The 22,019-nt window shown below is 38.7% G+C and overlaps 1 pseudogene; it reads left to right on the forward strand.

Moving 5' to 3' along the window:
* Positions 1–18,503: 18,503 nt before the first annotated feature.
* Positions 18,504–20,778, forward strand: LOC140699905 (eukaryotic translation initiation factor 2A pseudogene; annotated as a pseudogene).
* Positions 20,779–22,019: the final 1,241 nt, after the last annotated feature.

The raw sequence follows: 22,019 nt of genomic DNA on the forward strand, positions 1-22,019 counted from the left end.
TCAGCGCAACCAAGGTTTATTTCTTACTCAGAGTCTGATGTTATGTTGAGCCTCTCCAAGCAGTTTTTCCCCCAAGCAACAACTCTCAGATCCAGGCTGCTTCCATCTGCCATCTGCCATCCACCGTCACTGATGAGGGGACAGATCAGCCTGGGAAGCACATTTCATGGCTGCATAATGTTCCCTCATCTGAACATGTGATGTTTCACTAAGACATTTGTGGCAAGGCCATGTCGTGGGTTCTCCACATTTCTTCTCCCTGAGCATTTGGGAGATGTGTTTCCAGAACTCCTCTGGAGTTTGATTAGACCAGCAGGTTGAATCTCGGACAATGGGATGTGGGCAGAAATGAGGATGGTGCTTTGTCCCTGGGACAGCACTCCAGGCTGATCTACGTCTGGCCTATTGCACCCTGAATTTCATGTATTTAAAATGAGTTTTCTCTTGCTCATCAAACCCTTCAGAGTCATTTTTTATTCCTCTATTTCACATTCCACATAATCCATTCGCATAGCCTCTCATGTTTATTTCCAAAATACTTCGAGAAACTCACCCTTTGTCATCACCCCCTCACTGGTCCAGATACTGCCACCTCTTCCTGGATTTCTGCAGTAGCCTCTTAACTGGTATCCCTGTCCTTGGCCCCCTTCACTCTAAATCCCACACATCAGCCAGAGTGAACTTGTTAAAACAAGAACCCGGCCATGTCCCTCCTCATTCAAAAGTCTTCAGTGGCTCCTCATTAGATGCAGAATAACTGTCAAAGTCATTATAGTTTCTTAAAAGGTCTTTGTGACCAGTCTGCTCTTGCTTCCCCACCCCAAGCACCCATCCCACGACCCTCTCTCCCACTTCCTACCACTCTTCTTCTTGCCCACTTTGCACTACTCGTGTGCTTAATCACTGAATAAGAGCACGTAAAATGGTCCAAAGGATAAAGTTCTCATCATAGACAAAACACAGTGAGACAGTTCATAGGGGAGGAATCAGGCAGAGGGAAAGTGGCATTCTCCTGATGTGAAACTGTCTTGTTCACAACCTTCCATCTGAGTGTCCCGCTCACAGCTCTGCAGTCAACCAGGTAGCACCAAAAGTCCAGTGTCTTCCTAGGTGTGGAGAAAAGCTTGGGACCAGGAGATCCTGGGATAGTCATAGTCATGCTTTGGGTCTGAGATTTTCCTACTGTGAAATTAGAGGGCTGATACCATAAAATATGAAGATTTAAAAATTCTTCAAGAACTAAATTTTATATTTATACATATAAACCTTATACATGAGATATTTCTATTTGGAAAATGGACTCCATGGAGATGAAGCAGATTCGTTGCATTAAAGCACATTTTGGGAGCAGTCTCTTGTATATTGCATCCAACAGAAAAATGATAACCACATCAGATGAGCAAAATGGATATCATGAACTCTTTGTTGATGCTGGGATACTTTTCAATATGATCTCTTTTAATCTTGAATTGCTGACAATGAATTCTCGAGAAGCACATTGGGGCACAGAAAGGTTAAGGAAGATTCAGAGTTAGATGGGGTACACACCTAGCTAATATTCAACCCCTTGTATCCTGATCTAACTTGGGTGAATATCGGACTTGTGAGGCATGGCCTTTTAAGAGGTCATGCTCTTTCAGAAAAAAAAATAAAAATAAAAAAGTGCCACAAGTCTTTGCTTTTCTTCACCAACTATGGCCTAAATACAAGGGGTCTTTAGAAGACAACAGGAATGACAGACAAGAACCAGGTGGAAACAATTAACCCAATGTCCTATCAGCCCAGGTGGCTCCAGGCCCAAGACACTCCATCTCCATCCACCAAACCATTATGATGGATAAAGAAGGCCAGTCCCCAAAAGACAGACATTTGAGATTCTTTGAGATTTTAGGTCATGCCCTAATGTCACCTTTTAAAAAGAACCAGCTTGAGGCCAGAGAGCCTTCTTTGAAATTATGTTTCCTGTCCAAAGTGGAATCTCCAGGTGGGGGCTGGGATCAGTGGGTTCATTGAATACAGAACAGAATCAGATGATGATAGTGTGAGGTTTTAGTGCTGCCATTGCATTAAGTGATGGGAACTGTCATCCCACCCAGAGAAGACAGCTACATCTGAAGACCCCTAGAGTCAGTGTGGGCCAGCTCCTCTGCATCTTGCCTCCACAACTTAGCTTTCTGATGTTCTCTCAGAGAAGCCAAAGAATGCGGACCTGCTCCAGAGAACTGATGGAGAAGCCACAGCCCCTGTGCTCCTAGAAGAAAACTGCCCCAGGATCTCAAAATCTCACAGAAGATCAGTAGAACTCTGCACACATTAGCTGTGGAACCCTTTAGATGAGAAGCCACTTCAAGTGCAATGGAGATGCATAAGGGAATATCCAAGGTAGAGAGACTCAGGCACAGGGAAGAAGAATAAAACTTTACCTGACTAGATCAACAAACTAAGGAAAAAATCATGACTAATTACAAAGGTAGTAAGCAAAATGGAAGAAATTGACTGATCAGTATCTGTCTTTGAAATCAATTTTAATAAGCTGAATTTCCTTATCCAAGTATAAAGACATTTGAATAATATAAAATTAAAATTAAAGTAAGCTATTTAGGAAAAAAAGACATTAAAAACAAAATAATAGAGGACTTCCACAATGATAGAGTAAATATATTTATTCCTATTCCTCCTGCTGAGTACAGCTAAAAATCTGGACATTATGAAAACAAACATGACAGGTAGAGAGAAAAAAAGGCAAACTAGCTAGAAACCTCAGAAACCAAAACATGATTTGATGGTGAGTTCCTTGGGTTTTCTTTTGGTTTCACATATCCCAGACTGGGTTCTAGAGAAGACAGCAGTCTGGAAATGTAGGTGCAGAAAACAAGGGCACCCCAAGGAAAGCCTTTTTATAGTCAAAGGACCAGAATTGGGGTAGCATCACAAGACAGAGAAGTTTTTGACAATAACCATTTTACTCCAGGCAAACACCATAGAAAAGACTGCAGCCCCACTTTAACCCCTGCCAGTACAGGCTAAGTGGACAGCCAACATGTCCACTCTCACTCAAGTGTAATAAGGCTCCCCTTAACACCTCCTGATCGTGGAAAAGTAAACTAAGTAGGGAGCATGAGATTTCATCTTTGCTGAACAATAATGAGCTCCTTCCCACTCTTCAGAGTCCTTGGACACCATGTCAGAGCCTGAACTTTAATGCCCACCTAGCAATAGGAGCACCCTTCCCAGTCATGACTGAGATTGTGTCAGAGGATGCCTACAAAAACACAAGATTTAACAAATATCCAGAGTCTAATAACATAATAGCTAAAGTGTCCAGGATTCGATTATGTATACTAAGATCCAGGAAGATCCCAACTTAAATGAGAAAAGACAATCAACAAACACCAACTTCAAGATGACACAAGTGTTGGAATATTCTGATGAGGATTTCATAGCAGCCCTCATCACAATGTTGCAAGGAGCAATTACAAAGATGCTTGAAACAAATGAAAATGCATACAGGAAGTCTCAGTAAAAACTAAAAGATGTAAACAGGAACAAAACAGAAATTTTAGAACGGAAAAATACACAAAGAGAAACAAAAATACAACAGATGAGCTCAACAGCAGAGTAGACAAGACAAAGTAAAGAATCAGTGAATTTGAAGGTAAATAAAAATTATCAAATCTGAACAACAGAAAAAAAACACATTGGAAAAAAAAAGAAAAGAGATCCTGGGACAGGTGGGACTATAACTGAAGAGTTAGTATTTATGTCAATAGAGTCCCAGAAGGAGAGGAGAAAAGAGTTGGAACTCAAAAAGTATTCAAGGAATAATAGCAGAACATTTCCTAAACATGGAAAAATATATAAACTTACATATCGAAGAAGCTGAGCAAACAGAAACAGAGTAAAACCAAACAAATTCATAGCAAGATACACCATGGCCAAATTTCTGAAACTTAAAGAAAAGTCTTAAAAGCAACCAGAGAGGAAGAATGAGTTAGCTGGAGGGGAAAAACAATTCAAATGGCAGCAAATTTCTCATCAGAAACCACTGAGGCCAGAAAGAAGTGGCACATAATATAATGTAATACCTGAGCAATCACTAAAACAATCTATATATAAGAAGATACATTGAAAACCACTTTAGAGAACTCAAAGGGAATTCTAAAAAATGTCAAGTCTCCCACAGGAAGTAAATACAAAAGAAACCAAAAAAAAAAAAGGCAGAACAATAGTAAAACAAAAAAAATAAAATAGCAAACTTAAGTCCTAAGATATCGATAATTATCATAAATATAAAAAGTCTAAATACACCAATTAAAAATGGATTTGCAGAGTGGACTAAAAAAAATATGATTTATATACCATCTACAAAACAACTCACTTCAGATACGACATAGGTAGTTTGAAAGTAAAGGGTGACCTGAGCAGATTCTCAAATGTTGACAGTCTATCTGTTGAAGAAATGTGCTGCCTTGAACATTGTGCTTCCTGAGGGTTCAGAAGACTCTGAGTTGGAAGAAGAAGTGGAAGATGAAATGAAGGAGGTAGAATGACCACTTGAAGTGAGTCCACAGGGCCTTCTGTCATCTTTCAAAGGGAGGTTTTATCAGGATGCTGGGAGAATAATCAGGATGCCAGCTGAGAGCTCTGCCCCCCCCCAGCTTATTGTCTGGCCCAACAGAAGTAAGTACAAGTTAAAGCACAGTGAATATGATCACATCTTTGTGGTTTACGAGGTGAAATGACAGGATGGCTGTGACAGCGCTGATGACAGGCTCTGAAGCAAACACACCATGACCAAGCAGGAGGCACTGGAATCTAAAAAAGTCTATCATAAATCAATGAAATGCCTCCGACCTCATCCGTCAAGAGAAGGAGCACTCTGGCCAGACTTCCAAAAGTGGGTGCTCAGTATACTGTCAGTTGTGAGGATATGGAAAGAATGACTCACTTATCAACATCCTTTGAGGATGTCACCAATTGAGTGACTTTGGATCCTGGAGATTTTACCTCTGACAGTGTTGAATTCTACCTGAAAAGTGTGAGGGTGGAGAAATCTCCCTCCCTTTCAAGTCATGGAAAACAGCTTACAACAAAAAAACACCCTTTCCCAAATGACTAAGGTAACACTCAAGGATGCCCCATTGCTGACCAAAGACAAAGCTAGACATTGAACCTACAAAGCCTCATTCTTTGCCTGAAAAGATTAGCTGACCTGTTTCAGCCCTGTTGTTCAGTTAGATAAAATGCTTGTTCACCAAACTATAGTTAAGCTTCTCTCCTTCCTCTAGGCCTCTGAATTTTGGCCCACTCTTAGCCTGGCCCACATATAGCCTCTCTTGAAAACTGACTGGGCTCAGGATAAAAACTTCTCTAGCCTTGTTACTCCTCTATAAAAGAAACACTTTTTGCCCAACTCTTCACATACTTGCATGCTCCCTATGGCAATAGTCCCTTTCCCCCTTGCAATAATCCTTTCAAATAAAGTCTCTTTTTACTAAAATTAAAAAAAAAAGAATAAAAGAAAAAAAGTAAAAGATGGAAAAAAATGTATCATGCATATATCAATCAAAAGAATTCAGGAATGATTACATTAATACCAGACAAAGTAGACTCTAGAGAATGAAAATTCAAGGGATAGAGAGATACATTACATAATAATAAAAAGGTCAACCCACCAAGAAGACCTAACAATCCTTAAGTGTACATACCAAACCACAGGGCTGCAAAACATATGAAGCAAAGGCTGATATAACTGAAAGAAGAAATTGACAAGTCCACAGTTATAGTTACAGGCTTCAACATCCCCTCACTGGTCTCAACAATTGATAGAACAGTTGGACAGAAAATCTGCAAGAATAAATAAGAACTTAACAGCATGCTCAATCAACAGAATCTAATTGACATATGTATAGAACATTTCACCCCAAAACAGCAGAATATATATTCTTTTCAAGAATCTGAAGAACATATACCAAGATAGGCCATAGCTGGATCCATAAAGCAAACATAACAAACAAATTTAGAAGAATTTAAATTGTGCAGAGATTATTGTCTGATTTCAATGGAACCAAAGTAGAATTCATTTTAAAAGAGGACATAAGAAAATCTCCAAACACTTTCAAACTAAACAACATACTTCTAATCAATCTGTGAGTCAAACAAAATAAGACAAAATTCCGGAATAAGTGAGCTCATCAAGGTCACGGGATAAAAGATCAATACCAAAAAATCAGTCATATTTCTTAAAACCTGCAATGAATACATGAAAGCAAAAGTTACAAATACAGTTTGCAAGGGCTCCCCCCAAAAATGAAATACTTAGATGTAAATCTAACAAATCATGTACAGGACTTCCATGCTGAAAAACACTAATGAACGTAATTTTTCAAATGAGCTAAATATATGGAGAAACACACTTCATCATGGATTGAAGGACTCAACATAGTAAAGATACCAATTCGCCCTAAACTGATGAACAAGGTTAATAAAATCCCTATCAAATTCCAACAAGAGTTTTTGTAGATAAAGATAACCATATTCAAAAGGTTTTTTTTTTGAAATGCAACAAAACTAGAATAACTAAAACAAATTTGAAACAGGAGAATCAATGGGAGAAATTTCTCTACATATCATATAGCTTTATTACTCAAGAATATGTTGTATTTTCAGAAGGATTTACACATAAATCAAAGGAACAATCCTCAAAAAAAAGAAGAAGAAGAATCTCAAACAAACAATCTAACCCACCAGCTAAAAGAATTAGAAAAAGAAGAGCAAAAAAACAAAAACGCCAAAAGGCAGCAGAAGGAAGGAAATAGTAAAGATCAGGGAGGAAATAAATAAAACAGAGATTTTAAAAATAGAAAAAAATCAATCTAACCAAAAAGTGGTTTTTTGAAAAAGTAAGTAAAATCGACAAACCTCTGGCCAAACTCACAAAGAAGAAAAAAGAGAGCACAAATAAGCAAAATAAAAAAGGAAAATGGAGAAATTGCAACAAATACCATAGAAATACAGAAGATCATACAAGAATATTATGAAAAACTCTATGGAAGCAAAATGGATAACCTAGAGAGATGAACAAGTTTCTGGAAACATACAGTCCACCAAAACTGAATCAAGAAGAAGCTGACCACTTGAACAAACCGATCATTAGAAATGAAATCGAAATAGCGATAAAAAACTTCCTTACAAATAAAAGTCCAGGACTGGACGGTTTCACCGGGGAATTCTACCAAACATACATAGAACTCATACCAGTCCTTCTCAAACTCTTCCAGAAGATTGAAAAGGAGGGAATACTCCCAAACTCATTCTATGAAGCCACCATCACCCTGATACCAAAACCAGGCAAAGACACTACCAAAAAAGAGAATTATAGACCAATATCACTGATGAACGTAGATGCAAAAATCCTTGCCAAAATATTAACAAATAGAATCCAACATCACATAAAAAAGATTATACATTATGACCAAGTGGGGTTCATCCCAGGGACACAAGGGTGGTTCAACACATGCAAATCAATCAATGTAATACATCAGATCAACAAGACAAAGGACAAAAACCACATGATCATCTCAATAGATGAAGAAAAAGCTTTTGATAAAATTCAGCAGCCATTTATGATAAAAATTCTCACCAAAGTGGCTACAGAGGGAACATGTCTCAACATAATAAAAGCTATATATGACAAACCTACAGACAGCATAGTACTCAACGGTGAAAAACTCAAAAGCTTCCCACTAAAATCTGGGACAAGACAAGGCTGCCCACTATCACCACTCCTATTCAAAATAGTCTTGGAATTCCTAGCCACAGCAATCAGGCAAGAGAAAGAAATAAAAGGGATCCAAATTGGAAAAGAAGAGGTAAAAGAGTCACTATATGCTGATGACATAATACTGTATATAGAAAACCCTAAAAGGTCCACACAAAAACTACTAGAACTGATTGAAGAATTCAGCAAGCTAGCAGGTTACAAGATTAACATACAAAAATCACTTGCATTTCTTTACACTAATGATGAATCTACAGGAAAAAAAGGTAAAGAAACAATCCCCTTTAAAATAACACCCAAAGTAATAAAATACCTAGGAATAAATCTAACCAAAGAGGTGAAAGACCTACACATGGAGAACTATAAAACATTGATTAAGGAAATTAAAGAAGACTTTAAAAAATGGAAAGATATCCCATGCTCCAGGATGGGAAGAATCAATATTGTTAAAAAATAGTCATGCTGCCCAAGACAATCTACAGATTTAATGCAATCCTAATCAAATTACCCAGGATATATTTCACAGAACTAGAATAAATATAATGAAACTTATGTGAAACCACAAAAGACCTAGAATTGACAAAGCATTAATGAAGAAAAAGAAAGAGGCTGGAGGAATAACTCTCCCAGACTTCAGACAATACTATAGAGCAGCAGCAATCAAAACAGCATGGTATTGGTGCAAAAACAGACATATACACCAATGGAACAGAATAGAGAGCCCAGAAATGAACCCACAAACTTTTGGTCAACTCATCTTCAACAAAGGAGGCAAGAACATACAATGGAATAAAGACAGTCTCATTAGCAAATGGTGTTGGGAAAACTGGACAGCAGCATGTAAAGCGATGAAGCTAGAACACTCCCTCACACCATGCACAAAAATAAACTCAAAATGGATCAAAGACTTAAACATAAGACAAGATACAAGAAACCTCCTAGAAGGAAACATAGGCAAAACATGATCTCACATACATCTCAAAAATGTTCTCCTAGGACAGTCTACCCAAGCAATAGAAATAAAAGCAAGAATAAACAAATGGGACCTAATTAAATTTACAAGCTTCTGTACAGCAAAGGAAACCATAAGAAAAATAAAACAACAACCTATGGAATGGGAGAAAATTTTTGCAAACGATGAAACCAACAAAGGCTTGATCTCCAGAATATATAAGCAGCTCATATGACTTACTAAGAAAAAAAATCCAATCCAAAAATGGGCAGAACACCTAAACAAACAATTCTCCAAGAAAGAAATATAAATGATCAATAGGCACATGAAAAAATGCTCAATATCACTAATTATCAGAGAAATGCAAATCAAAACTACAATGAGGTATCACCTCACACCAGTCAGAATGGCCGTCATTCAAAAATCCACAAATGACAAATGCTGGAGAGGCTGTGGAGAAAGGGGAACACTCCTACACTGCTGGTGGGAATGCAGTTTGGTGCAGCCACTGTGGAAAACAGTATGGAGATTCCTCAAAAGACTAGGAATAGACTTACCATATGACCCAATAATCCCGCTCCTGGGCATATATCTAGAAGGAACCCTACTTCAGGATGACACCTGCACCCCAATGTTCATAGCAGCACTATTTACAATAGGCAAGACATGGAAACAGCATAAATATCCATCAACAGATGACTGGATAAAGAAGAAGTGGTATATTTATACAATGGAATACTATTCAGCCATAAAAACTGACAACTTAATGCCATTTGCAGCAGCATGGATGTTCCTGGAGACTGTCATTCTAAGTGAAGTAAGCCAGAAAGAGAAAGAAAAATACCATATGAGATTGCTCATATGTGGAATCTTAAAAAAAAAGAACATAAACACAAAACAAATAGACTCATAGACATAGAATACAAACTTGTGTTTGCCAAGGTGGAGAGAAGTGGAAAGGGACAGACTGGGAGTTGGAAATTTGTAGATACTGACAGGCATATGTAGAATAGATAAACAAGATTGTACTATATAGCACAGGGAAATATATACAAGATCTTGTGGTAGCTCACAGAGAAAAAGAATGAGACAATGAATATATGTATGTTCTTGTAAATCTGAAAAATTGTGCTCTACACTGGAAATTAATACAACATTGTAAACTGACTATAACTCAATTAAAAAATGTGGGAAAAAATGAAAGGAACAAGATAAGAAGCCCAAAAATAGGCTAACAGAGTTTAGCCAACACATTTTTGACAAAACTGAAATGGAATTCAATGGAGGAGAAATAATCTTTGTAAATAAATGCTGCTGGAACAATTGGGCATCCTAGACATAAAGGTAACTTCAACTTAAACCTCACACCTTATACAAAATTAATTCCAAATTCATCATAAATTTAATTGTGAAATGTAAAACTATAAAACTTTTAGAAGGTGGAATAGAAAAAAAAAATCAGTTCCTGATCTTGGTTCTTGATCTAAGAGTTTTTAGACATGACACCAAAAGCATGATCCATAAAAGAAAAGAATCAATAAATTGAACCGCAAAATTAAACACTTTTGCTCAGTAAAAGGTCCTGTTAAGAGAATGAAAGGACAAGATATAGACTCAGAGAAAATATTTTGAAACTTCACATCTGACAAAGGTCTCATATCTAGAATTTATAAAGAACTCTCAAAACTCAATATTGAACTCTCAAAATTCAAACATGGGCAAAAGACATTTATCAAAGAAGATATATGGCAGGCAAACAAGCACATGAAAAAATATTCACTATCACTAGCCAGTAGCCGAATGCAAATTCATACCATTTTGAAATATACAGCACACCTCTGAGAACAGCTAAAATAAAAAATAATAGCAATATCAAATGGTGGCAAGGATGTAAAGAAACTCTCTCACACATTGCTAATGGAAATGTAGAACTGTGCAGCCACTCTGGAAAACTGTTTAGCAATTTAAAGAAAAAACTAAACATACCCTTACCACATAATCTAGCAGTTGCACTCCCAAGCATTTATCTCAATAAAATAAAAACTTATGTTCACATAAGAATTTATACATGTTTGTTTATAGCAGCTTTATTTATAATAGCCCAAATGTCCTTCAATCAGTGAATGATTAAACAAAACTGTGAAACATCCATACCATGGAATTCTATGCAGGAAAAAAAAAGAACTATTTATACATGCACAACTTGGATCTTAAGGGAATTGTGGGAAAACAAATCAATCTGAAAAGGTCATATACTGTAAGATTCCATTTATATAACAATCTTGAAATAACAAAATTATATAAATAGAAAACACACTAGTGGCTGTCAGGGGTTAGGGGTGGTGGGGCAAAGGGCAGTAGTGATGACTACAAAGGTTCAACATAGGGGTGATGTTTATGGTGATGAACTATACCTGCCATAAGTGACATAGAACCATACACACATTGCATCAATGTCAATTTCCTAATGTAACCATTGTGGGAAACTGGATGAAGGGTACAAAGAACCTCATTGTATTATCTCTGCAAATTCCAATGAATTTATAATTATATCAAAATGAAATGTTAAAAATGGCAAAAAAAAGATAAAGGTGGATTAAAAATGAGGGGATGAGCAAAACCATAACAAGTAGACTATAACACAAAAGAAACAGGATTACTCAATGTTAAAACCAGATAAAGTAGAAGTTAAAGGCAAAAACTTTAAATTGATCAATTAATGATAATAGCACCAATAATAAAAGATAAAATCCATAAAAATGTATACTAGTCATTAACCGTTTAATACCAAATAACCCAGGAGTTAAATACATAAATAAAATAACCTTTTATGCAAATATTTTTAAAATATTTAAAAGTAGTTCAATCATAGAAGATTTCGATATATTTCTTTCTGTTCAAGGAAAGAAGATTTTAATAATAATCAAGGGAATTTGATTGTGAATATATAGGAAAGTATTATAGTCCTACAGAGAATGTTTTCTTATCTCTTTCCATGAAATATTAACTAAAGCAAACCATGCAATTGATCACAAAGAAAATCTCAATGAATTTCCAGAAGTAAGGGTTACAGACTAGTGTCCATAGTCATTATTCAACAAAATCAAATACAACCAAAAGATGACTAATATACCATCTGAAAATTCAAGAAGAGGTCCTTAAGCTATCCTCTGAATCAAAGGGAAATTACATATAGATGATTACTTATAATTCAGTGTAAAGGAGGCTGTTTCATAGCAATATCTATGTTCCACAACTAAAACCATGAAATTCAGTGACAATGCTTGGCTTTAAATATTTTTATAGTTTTAAAAGGCTGACTAAAAACAATTCAACCACAAAATAACATTCTGTATCTAAATGAAAGATCTAGAAGGGAGCACACAAAACCCTAACAGTTATCTCCCTGGAGGAAGTTGGGATTGAAATTGATAGTTGAAGAAGGCTTTAGCTAATCTACAATATTTGAAATTCAACCCTGTGTACACGCATGATTTATGCAACCAATCTATAGATTTTTTTAAATAAAAGTGTATTAATACATTGCACACTTAAAGGGAAATGGAAAATAAAAGATTAAAAAAATTAGAAGGAATACATAAAGTCATAGGTGATATTAAAATAATATATAAGAATATCAAATACAGGTGAAATCAATCATAGTCAAGTAGAGTGTGGTGGCAGTAGAGCCTGGTGTGTCTCCCTAGTCCTTTGTCCATGTTTGCCAAGGTTTTTCTTAATTCCAGTAACCTGAGGACCCTTGTAGTCAAACAAAGGAGCTGCAGTGCCATAGGAAAGACAGATAAATTTGGATAACTCCTGGGCATACATCTGGAGGGAACTCAAATTTGAAAAGATACATGCACCCCAGTTCATGGCAGCACTATATATAATAGCTAAGATAAGGAAACAAACTAAGTGTTCATTGACAGATGAATGAATAAAGAAGATTTATATAATGGAATAGTACTCAGCCATAAAAAGGAATAAAATGTCATTTGCAAGCAACATGGATGAACCTGGAGATCATCATTTTAGGTGAACTAAGCCAGAAAGAGAAAGAAAAATACCATATGATATCACTCATATATGGAATCTAAAAAAAAAAAGAAAGAAAGAAAGAAAAAAGAAGAGACTAATGAACTTATCTACAAAACAGAACAGACTCACATAGTAAATAAACTTACGGTTACCAAGGGGAAGGGGGTGGGAAGGGATAAATTGGGAGTTCAACATGTGCAGGTACTAACTACTATACACAAAATAGATTTAAAAAAAACAAATTTCTCCTTTATAGCACAGATAACCATATTCAATATCTTATAATAATCTATAATGAAAAAGAATATGAAAATATATATATGTATATATGTATGACTAAAACATTATGCTGTACACCAGAAATTGACACCTTGTAACTGACTATACTTCAATTTAAAAAAAATGGAATAACTCTACCTAGCTTTAAATCCCAGCTCCATCACTTAGCAGTTTTGTGGCCTGGACAAGCCATTAAACTCTCTTCATTTCAATTTGCTCTTTTTTTTAATTAAGATAAAAATAAGAATACTGTGAGGATGAATTTTGACCACTTATATGGTCAAGACTATTAGTGGTGATCATGGGATGGTGTGAATTCAGGTGATGCCTACCCCTTTATAGAAAACAGGAGCAGGATAACTTTCTGGCTGTCCCTGTGTCCTCTGAGCAGTAGTTCCCAGGAAGTGATGCCTGCAGTTGTCCCACAGACTCTTGTGAGTAGAGGATGCTCTAGAGAGAGGCAAGCACACTTTTCTGTTGGCACCACTCGAGCGTCACTGGACTTGCCCCTGAGAATTGTCCCTAAGAAATGATGTATTTTTTTTCTCATTATCTGGGGCCATGTCAGAGGCATCCATGCTGTACTCTAAATACCTCGAAGGCAGCCTGGGGCTGCAGCCAAGTCAGACAAATGATTGGTTGGGTGCCAGTCTTCCTAGGGGTATTCTTGGAACCTGTGACTCAGTCCTCAGAGCCTGGTATCCCCTGTGACCCAGAACCAGGCAGGCAAGACTGTCGTCCCAACCCCTGTACTAGTACAGCGCAGAGGTCATGCAGAGGCTGGAAGAAAGAGGCCAGGGATGTGGTGGTTGAGATTGGGTCCTTTTTAACTTTAAAAGAAAATCCAAAATCTTGTCTTTCTGCAGGCCCTAAAAGAAGTAGGAAAAAAACCCTAAGAGGCCTTCACTAACACAAGTAATACTTAACTTAAAATTCAATTGTCAGTCAAATGTTTTTCCAACAAGCCAAGTTCAATGAAATGAAAATATCCTACAAACAATCTGTTGATGCTTTTGAAAAACCACAGACATCCTAGGAAGCAGATAGGCTGCAGGGCAGGAATGGAACCACCCTGGATGGGGAACAGAGATGTGGAATGTGCTGGCAGAGGACTGGGGATTAGCTTCCTGGAGCATACACCCACCAGGTGAATTACAATCAGCCAGCTCCTCAGTAATCAGAGCACCATCACACAGGACAAGAAATAAGACAGCACCTGTAAGAGAATGTCCACTTACTGACTCCTGTGTTCATGTGGAGGTGACTGTTTTTCAAGGGGTGTGCATGATTATGTGTGCACGTGCACTACATGTGAATAATTTTTGTGACTTGTTTTTTTCACTTAGTAGATTTTAAACATCTTCCCTTCTGCATAGGTATAGATTAACCCAATCTTCCTCAATTCCTGGGAGAATTAGAGGTTCCCTGCAGGGCCGAGTCATCAGGTTGGTGTTTCCTGGTTTATGGTGCACACCAGAGTCAGCCAAGATTCCCTGTGCCCCTGCCCACTGGGACTCAAAGCCTGCAGGCACATCCTCCTCCTCCACACACAGGCTGAACAAAAGGGAAGCTCAGCAAGCCATTAGCAGAGTCCCCAGAGTCCTTCCCTCTGACCCTGTTTTCTGTATGGTCCCCAGCACTCCCAGCCTTGCTGCTCTAAGCTGGGTGGTTTACAGGCTCTCTGGGGAAACCTATCCCTTCCCTCTCAGTGCTTAATCCTGAAAATCTGGAAATCACTGGCTCCAATGCCATCAGTCTCCTATCATCCAAAATTTCCTTACTGTCTTGGGACTATTTATGGCATCATTTTCAGTCTTCCAACTGCTTTGCAGACTCTTTCCAATTTCTTCATTTCAAAGATAAACACATGGGCCTAACTTACTGTTACTGAATCCAAGCTCCTGCTGCTTGCTGCATGACAGGCCAATAAATTGAGAGACAAGTTGTTAGGGCAAAGAATAGCGACTTTATTCAGAAAGTCAGCAGTCCAAGAAGATGGTGGACTAGTGTCCCAAAGAACTGTCTTGCCTAAGTTAGAATGCAGGCTTCTTTTATACTAAAAGGGGAGGGAGTAAAGTCAAACATTTCCTGTTTCCAGTCAGCCTCCAGAGGGGATGTTTTAATTTCTTCCTTCCTGCAGGCATTCACAGGTGGGCCTGGTCAGGATGTTTCCGTGAGCTAAACAAAGGTATTTTAGCTTAACGTCCTCCTTAACCTGGGAGGTAGGGTTCCCAGAGATGGGCCATTATGTATAACTTAAGCATACAGGCAACATCCTTTTAGTGATTAACTTGCAGCAAAAGCAATAGAATACAAAGGTGAACGTAAAAGAAACATCCAATATGGAGTCAGACTTGTTCTTCCCTGTTACATTACGATTGTGAAACTGGAAAATGTGGATTCTTAAAGCAACATGGGAAGACAGAAGAGCTTGTTCAAAGACTCAAACTCATGAAAGAACATGATGTAGCCAGAGAATCTTAAGCATGTGGATTTGCAGATACTAACTACTATCTATAAAATAGATAAACAACAAGTTTATACTGTAGAGCACAGGGAACTACAGTCAATACCTTGTAGTAACATACAATGAAAAAGAATGTGAAAATAAATATATATATGCATATGAATGACTTATACATTATGCTGTACACCAGAATTTGGCACAACATTGTAAACTGACTATACTTCAATAAAAAAAAAAAAGAATGTGGGCAACAGAAAGAGCAGAGGAGACTGGGAATGTCATTTGATAAGCATTTACAGAGCACCTTATGGGTGCCAGGCTTCTGCTGAGTGGCAGAGGGTGAAGTGCAAGGGACAGCCAGGTGTCAGATGGTGCAGGACTCTGCATGAACCACGTGACGTATCTTCTGTGATGTTAGGGTCTTCTGGAGTGGCCCTTGTGACATGACGATGCATGTCTCTGACCAGACCCTGCAGCACCATGGGGACCAGGCGCTATTCTGGTCCAGCATTACAGAGCTGGAGAAGCAGCCACAGAGGTCACAGTCCTTGGCCAGAGGAAGAGCTCAAATGAGTGTGAAATCTAAGTCAAACTCAATTTTTTAAATTTTTTTAATTTTTAAATTTTATAAACATTTTATTTCAGTTTTATTGAAATATAATTGACATACAGCACCATATAGATTTATAGATTTAAGGTATAATGATTTGAATTACGTACATCATGAAATGATTACCACAATACATTTAGTGAACATCTATCATCTCATGTAGATACAAAACAAAGGGAAAAGAAAAAAATTTTTTTCCTTGTGATGAAAACCCAGGATTTGCTCTCTTAACAACTTTCATATGTAACATATAGCAGTGTTAATTACATTAATCATGTTGTACATTACATTCCTATATTTACCTTATAACTGGAAGTTTGTACCTTTTGATCACCTTCATCATCATACAAAGATATTACATTATTATTAACTATATTCTCCACACTGTATATTTCATCTCTGTGACTCATCAGTAAAACTCAATTTTTAAATAAAGTTATCAGATCAGAAATCCAAACAGTGAGCACTTAAGAACAAGGAAGTATAAAATAAGAAAGTGCTGCGCTGGGCACTTTTTTGGATGGATGAGAGTTATGGCCATTGTGCTTTTAGTGCCTCAGAAGAGTTATAAATAGCCAAGGGAAAGGGATTTTCCCATATGCTCTTTCAAACACACACACACACACACACACACACGCATGCATTTTAACACTTGATTTTTCAGATGTCCCAAAATTTAAAACAAAGCAGTTACTCAGACAGAGATGTGAAGTGTGCCAAGTTTTCACCAGCAGTGAGTTACACCAAAGGAGCCAGAAGTATGAACACGCAAAGCAGCTTCAGGACACAAACCAGGAGTCTGACCCTTGGTGGAGACAGCAGGTCTCCCTCAGAGTCAGGCGCCTGGGAGGACAGACACGTGAAGGTTCCCATGGAGGAGCCCAGCTTCACTAACTGGACAGAATACTCGGATGCAGGATTATGAACATCCACCCTTCCTGGTGTGCCCAGAAGTCTCCTTCCATGGACAGGCCCCAGTGCCCAGCTGTGAGGAGGGGGAGCTCTGGAAATTCAGGAGGGCATTCTTGTTTCTCATCCAGGCTAGTCTCTGGGACCTGTGGGGTGGGAGTCAGATCTGGAGGGACATATCTTACTTTACCATGAGTCTTAGGAGGAGCCTTCTCCAAAGGAAGGCGAGGATGGTCAGGGCTAGAGACCAAGTCCTTGGAAGGGAAGACAAGAGGCAAATCTGGAGGCAGGTCTTGGTGGCTAAGTGGCACATCCCCTTACTTCATCTGGGGACCATTCCCATTGCCACTTACCTCCCCTGGTGGATCACTTGACAAGCTTCCAGGCAGCTCTGGCCTCACGCTCTGGCTCTCCCTGAGACCCATGGATTCACAGAATTCCCCAACTGGAGAAAATGCACAGGAGTAGAAAACCTAGTCAGAGGTATGACCAGGTCTGGGATTCACTTTCATTTTCATCTACACCATAGACAAGGAAAATCAGAACTTTTTCTCATTCAGGGTCCCCATCCACAGGCTCTTGTTTCCAGAAAAAGAAAAATGTCAAGCTAGGAGAGAGTTCAGGATTCCACAGTCATGATGTCTTTTATGTACACATGATTCATTCTTGTCCTGGAGATAATCAAAGGGAATCTGCTTATAAACAGTGCTGCCACAGGAGCAGAACCAGGAGGAAGTGTGGGAACAGGTGTTCTTGTGCCCAGGTGCTGCTTCACCATGCTTGGAGGGAATTTGCAGTAGGATGAACAATCAAAATACACACATATTTATCAATTCATTTATCTGTTTATTCTTCAATCAATAGCTGTTTACCAAGCATGCTGGCTGCTGAGGGCAAGGGAAGAGACAATTAATTCATTTGACAAATACGCTTTGAGCACTTACTATGTGCCAGACTCTGTGTTACGGGCTGGGGATCAGAGGTGAATAAGACTAACAAGCTTCCTTCCTTCACGCAGCCTGCATTCTGTTGGGGAAGACAGGCAATGGAGATGTGAACACACAACTAAGCAAGATAATGACCAATGGGGAAGTAACAGGGCAGTGAGAGGATATTAACTGGGAGAGGCTGCTTTGGAAAGGATGACATTGCCTCTAAAATCTGATGGCTGAGAGGGAAGTAGTCACATAAAGAGCCAAGATGAGCATTTCAAGCCTAGGGAACAGTACAAACAGCCGTGGGAAATGTCACAGTGTGTTCACAGTAATGAAGGGAGCTGGCTGGGTACCAAGCAAGGAAGAATGATGCTTGCATGAGGCTGGAAAGCAAGGGAGTGGCAGGTGTGTGGGTCTACTGTAGGGGTGATGGGCAGTGTGACTGAGCTTTAAACAGTGGAGAAATGGGACTCAACTCATGTTGGCAAGGTCACTCTGCTGTTGTACAGTGAATGGTTGGAGGAGGGAAAATGGGCAGCTCGAGGGAGAAGGTGAGAGAAGGTGGTGCTTTTCCATGGAGGAGTGTGGGGTGTATTTGGATTCGACCATGGATTCTTTGTGGAAAGAGAGTTGAAAGAAGACCATGGAGCCAAATACTTAGGTGTTTTTATTGATCAAATAATAGATGGCAATGACCCTTCCTGAGATAAGGATGCCAGGGGAAGGCTCAAGCTGGAAGGTGGGGAAGGAAGGTTGTCAGTCCTTGCCTTGAAGGAGCTGAAATGTTAAGTTATGGTGCCAGACATCCTCTGTGGGTGGGTGTGAATGTGATGTGAGTACACATTGGAGAAGCTGTTGTTCATTGGTGCACACAGCTTACTTCCTTACTCCCAGTCTGGTTCATTCAGACTCCCACTAAAGACCAGTGGTGCTTTCTGTAGCCATCTGTCAATAAAGCAGTGACAAAGAGTATGGAATGGGGCTGTAAGATCTTGCTTTTCAGAGATTCACCCTGGACTTATGAGTCCAGGCCAAAGGAAAACAGGAGGCGCAAAGTCTGTACTCCTTAAAGAACCATGTATTTTCCCTTAGTTCTCCGCAGTAAGAGAAGGACCCACACACTGACTTCTTCCAAGTTTGATCACGGACCCAGCAGCAATAGGATGACTTATGACATTAAGGGGTATTGAAAATGAATGTAACTGTTTTCCAGGAGACGGGGCTGCCCACGCCTCACCCCGCAGAATAAGGTATGGCTTCAGAGGTGGTGATGTCTCCAGAGCCCTGCAGTTAGTATATGAACCCATCCAAGGTTCTGAAGGACTCTCTGTGGTGAATAGACCATCGTATTTCACACAAAGCACAGTGTTTACAAGGGGATCTCAGAGAAAATTGCAAATCATACACCTTTAATAAGGGTAGGACTTTGTTTGCTGAGACAAGGGAAAAAAACAATACATATTACCAATGTCACTACCACAGGATTACTACACTCTTTTGACCTCCAAAGGCAGTTTGATTTATTACCAAAAAAAAAAAATGTTCTGGCAGCATAAAAGCCTTACATTCTCCCATCTCCCATACTTGTGCCCCTAGGAGATCCAACTTGCAGCTCTATCATGTGAAAATTGGGACATGCTTGGAGTCTTTCATTCAGAAAAAATGCAAAGTTGGTATCCATCCTCGTCAAACAATAAGACTCTTTGTGCCTGAAATGTCAACCATAAATTTCACTTCTTTAAAACTAATCTTAATAAAATTACAAGCAATTTTCGTTTCCAAAAAATTTATTATGTGTCATCACTTGGACTCCAGTCACACCTGGGGACTGTCTAATGCTCCAGGTAGTAAAGGTGCACCTGTATTTGTGAGGTTATATCTGGACCCCCAACTTTGAGGGATCTTATGCAGGTTAAGCCAATAGTCATTCCTTCAAAGTTGATAAGGTTATGATGCTATGGAATTAAAAAGCCACTGCTGTGTTGTAATGGCTTGAACATATTTGACGAGAGAGGAACTTCCCACTACAGGGAGCAAATGCTGTGTTTGTTACCTTGCAACAAATGGAGAAAGTGCTGTAATCTGCTCAATCACAAAGCGCAGTCTCACTTGTGATGTAATTTGGAATTCTGGATCGACTGAGCCTTATGCTATGTATGGATGTGTGCATTCCAACTCGAAATAGGATCTTGTGTTCTGGACCTGGTACATTAATGCAGCTTATTTAGTCTTCATGGCCATATAGTAATGCTAGCTAAATTTTAAAATCTTAGGGACAAAGGCAATCATGGGATGTTAAAAAATGCAACTGTCTTTCTAAGCCTCTGATCCTACATCTTTTGTTTGGTGCCCAGATGGAGAGCACATTTTAACAGCCATGCATACTCCCCAGTTGCAAGTTTATAATGGGTACAAATTTTGGTATCATGCCAGCCCTATCCTGGCAACCACTTTTGGATGGACTTTCCAGCAAAAACAATAGCTTACCAAGCAGTTTCAAGCAAAGTACCCAATTAGGAACATAAATTTGCGATGGCTGATAGATTCCTAGCTTTAAGAAATAAACTAATCACCAGTTCCGAGTAGCCTGAGAAGAAACCATGCCAGAATAAGAAATCACAACCAGGAAACGATAAGCCATTGTCAAGAGAGGCCCTTAAAAAAAATCAAAGGAAATATGAGGCTAAGAAAACTGCAGAGCAGGAAGCAGGAAGTGACAAGAACCAAGATCTGGCATCTACCCCTGCCCCACGGAGCACACCATGGACAGAATACTATGTCTCAGTCAACATCTGGAGACCGTGAGACCAATGAAATATTCAAGGTCCTAAATAAAAGCGGAAAGCAACTGAACCTTGAAAGAACAAGCAGCCACTGAAACACGACTAGAAAAACAATGACTTGAAAAGAAAACTTTAAAAAAAAAAAAACCCACCCTTCTGCAGGAGCTGGAAGATTTGGAATTGGTTACATTGAAGATTCACAGAAGGCAAGTTGTTAGCGTAAATCAGTGGAAACACATCCTATGTGATAAACCCCAGGGAGCCCCCTGAATGTCACCTGGCCACCACATACCCACACTTACTGTTCATCTATAACTCAACCATTTATCCAAGCTTCAGCATATATGTGAAATTAGTTAATATTGTTCACTAAATTGGCTTTTCCTGTCTCTCAATACATGCTATAAAAAAAGAGACGTGAATTTCTTAGCTAAGCTCGAGACTGAAAGTCAAATCTTTGTTACTCGGTATGATTTATCATATATGAATAAAGACATTTTAAATTTAAATAAATGTACCAATTAGATTGGTTAATAGTAGTGCAAAACAAGCCAACTGAACAAAAGTTTGTTTCTCTAACTTTATAGTGAATCTTAGTTTGTTTCTCCTGAATTTGTACTCAGCTGATCAGCATAAACTCAATAGAGTAATTCTGTAGAAAACTGAATTGCTTTATAGTCCACTTTCTGTGGGAATCTTTAAAGTTTTGATTTTTAAACCAAAACTCTGGCTTTACTCTATCCAGTGAGGACCCTCAGAAGAACCTGAATATATATGTTAATATATATTATTATATGATTGTTATATGTTATTAATATGTATATGCATAAGTGTCATTTCTCCTCACAAAAAGGAATCTAGCCGACCTCTTTGGTGGTCTGGAATGGTCAGAGATGGAGCAGGACATGGAATTCTGGTGTGTGGAGCCTCCCATTTATTTATGTATCTGTATTTGTGCCTCTCATGAGCTAAACTTTTTCTAAACGTAGCCGAGATACAACAACAACAACAAAAAATCTCATGTGGAGTCTGTCAGGAAGACACTTAATGATATATGTTTAAGTTTCTAGCAGGTAAAAGAACTAAAAAACAAATTAAAATTGGAATCCACTTAAAGCAGTAGAACACAGAGAAGAGAATACGATGTGGCAAGATAGGGAGCCTGCCAGAAACTGTGGAAATGGGAGGGAGGGCTCCCCTCAGCTCCTGACTGGTAATGTCATTTGGGGAGAAAGCCTGAGAGAAGCTGCGTCTCCTCCAGCT

This window comes from Vicugna pacos, chromosome 11 (genome assembly GCF_048564905.1).
Source record: "Vicugna pacos chromosome 11, VicPac4, whole genome shotgun sequence".
In the NCBI taxonomy this organism is placed as follows: domain Eukaryota; kingdom Metazoa; phylum Chordata; class Mammalia; order Artiodactyla; family Camelidae; genus Vicugna; species Vicugna pacos.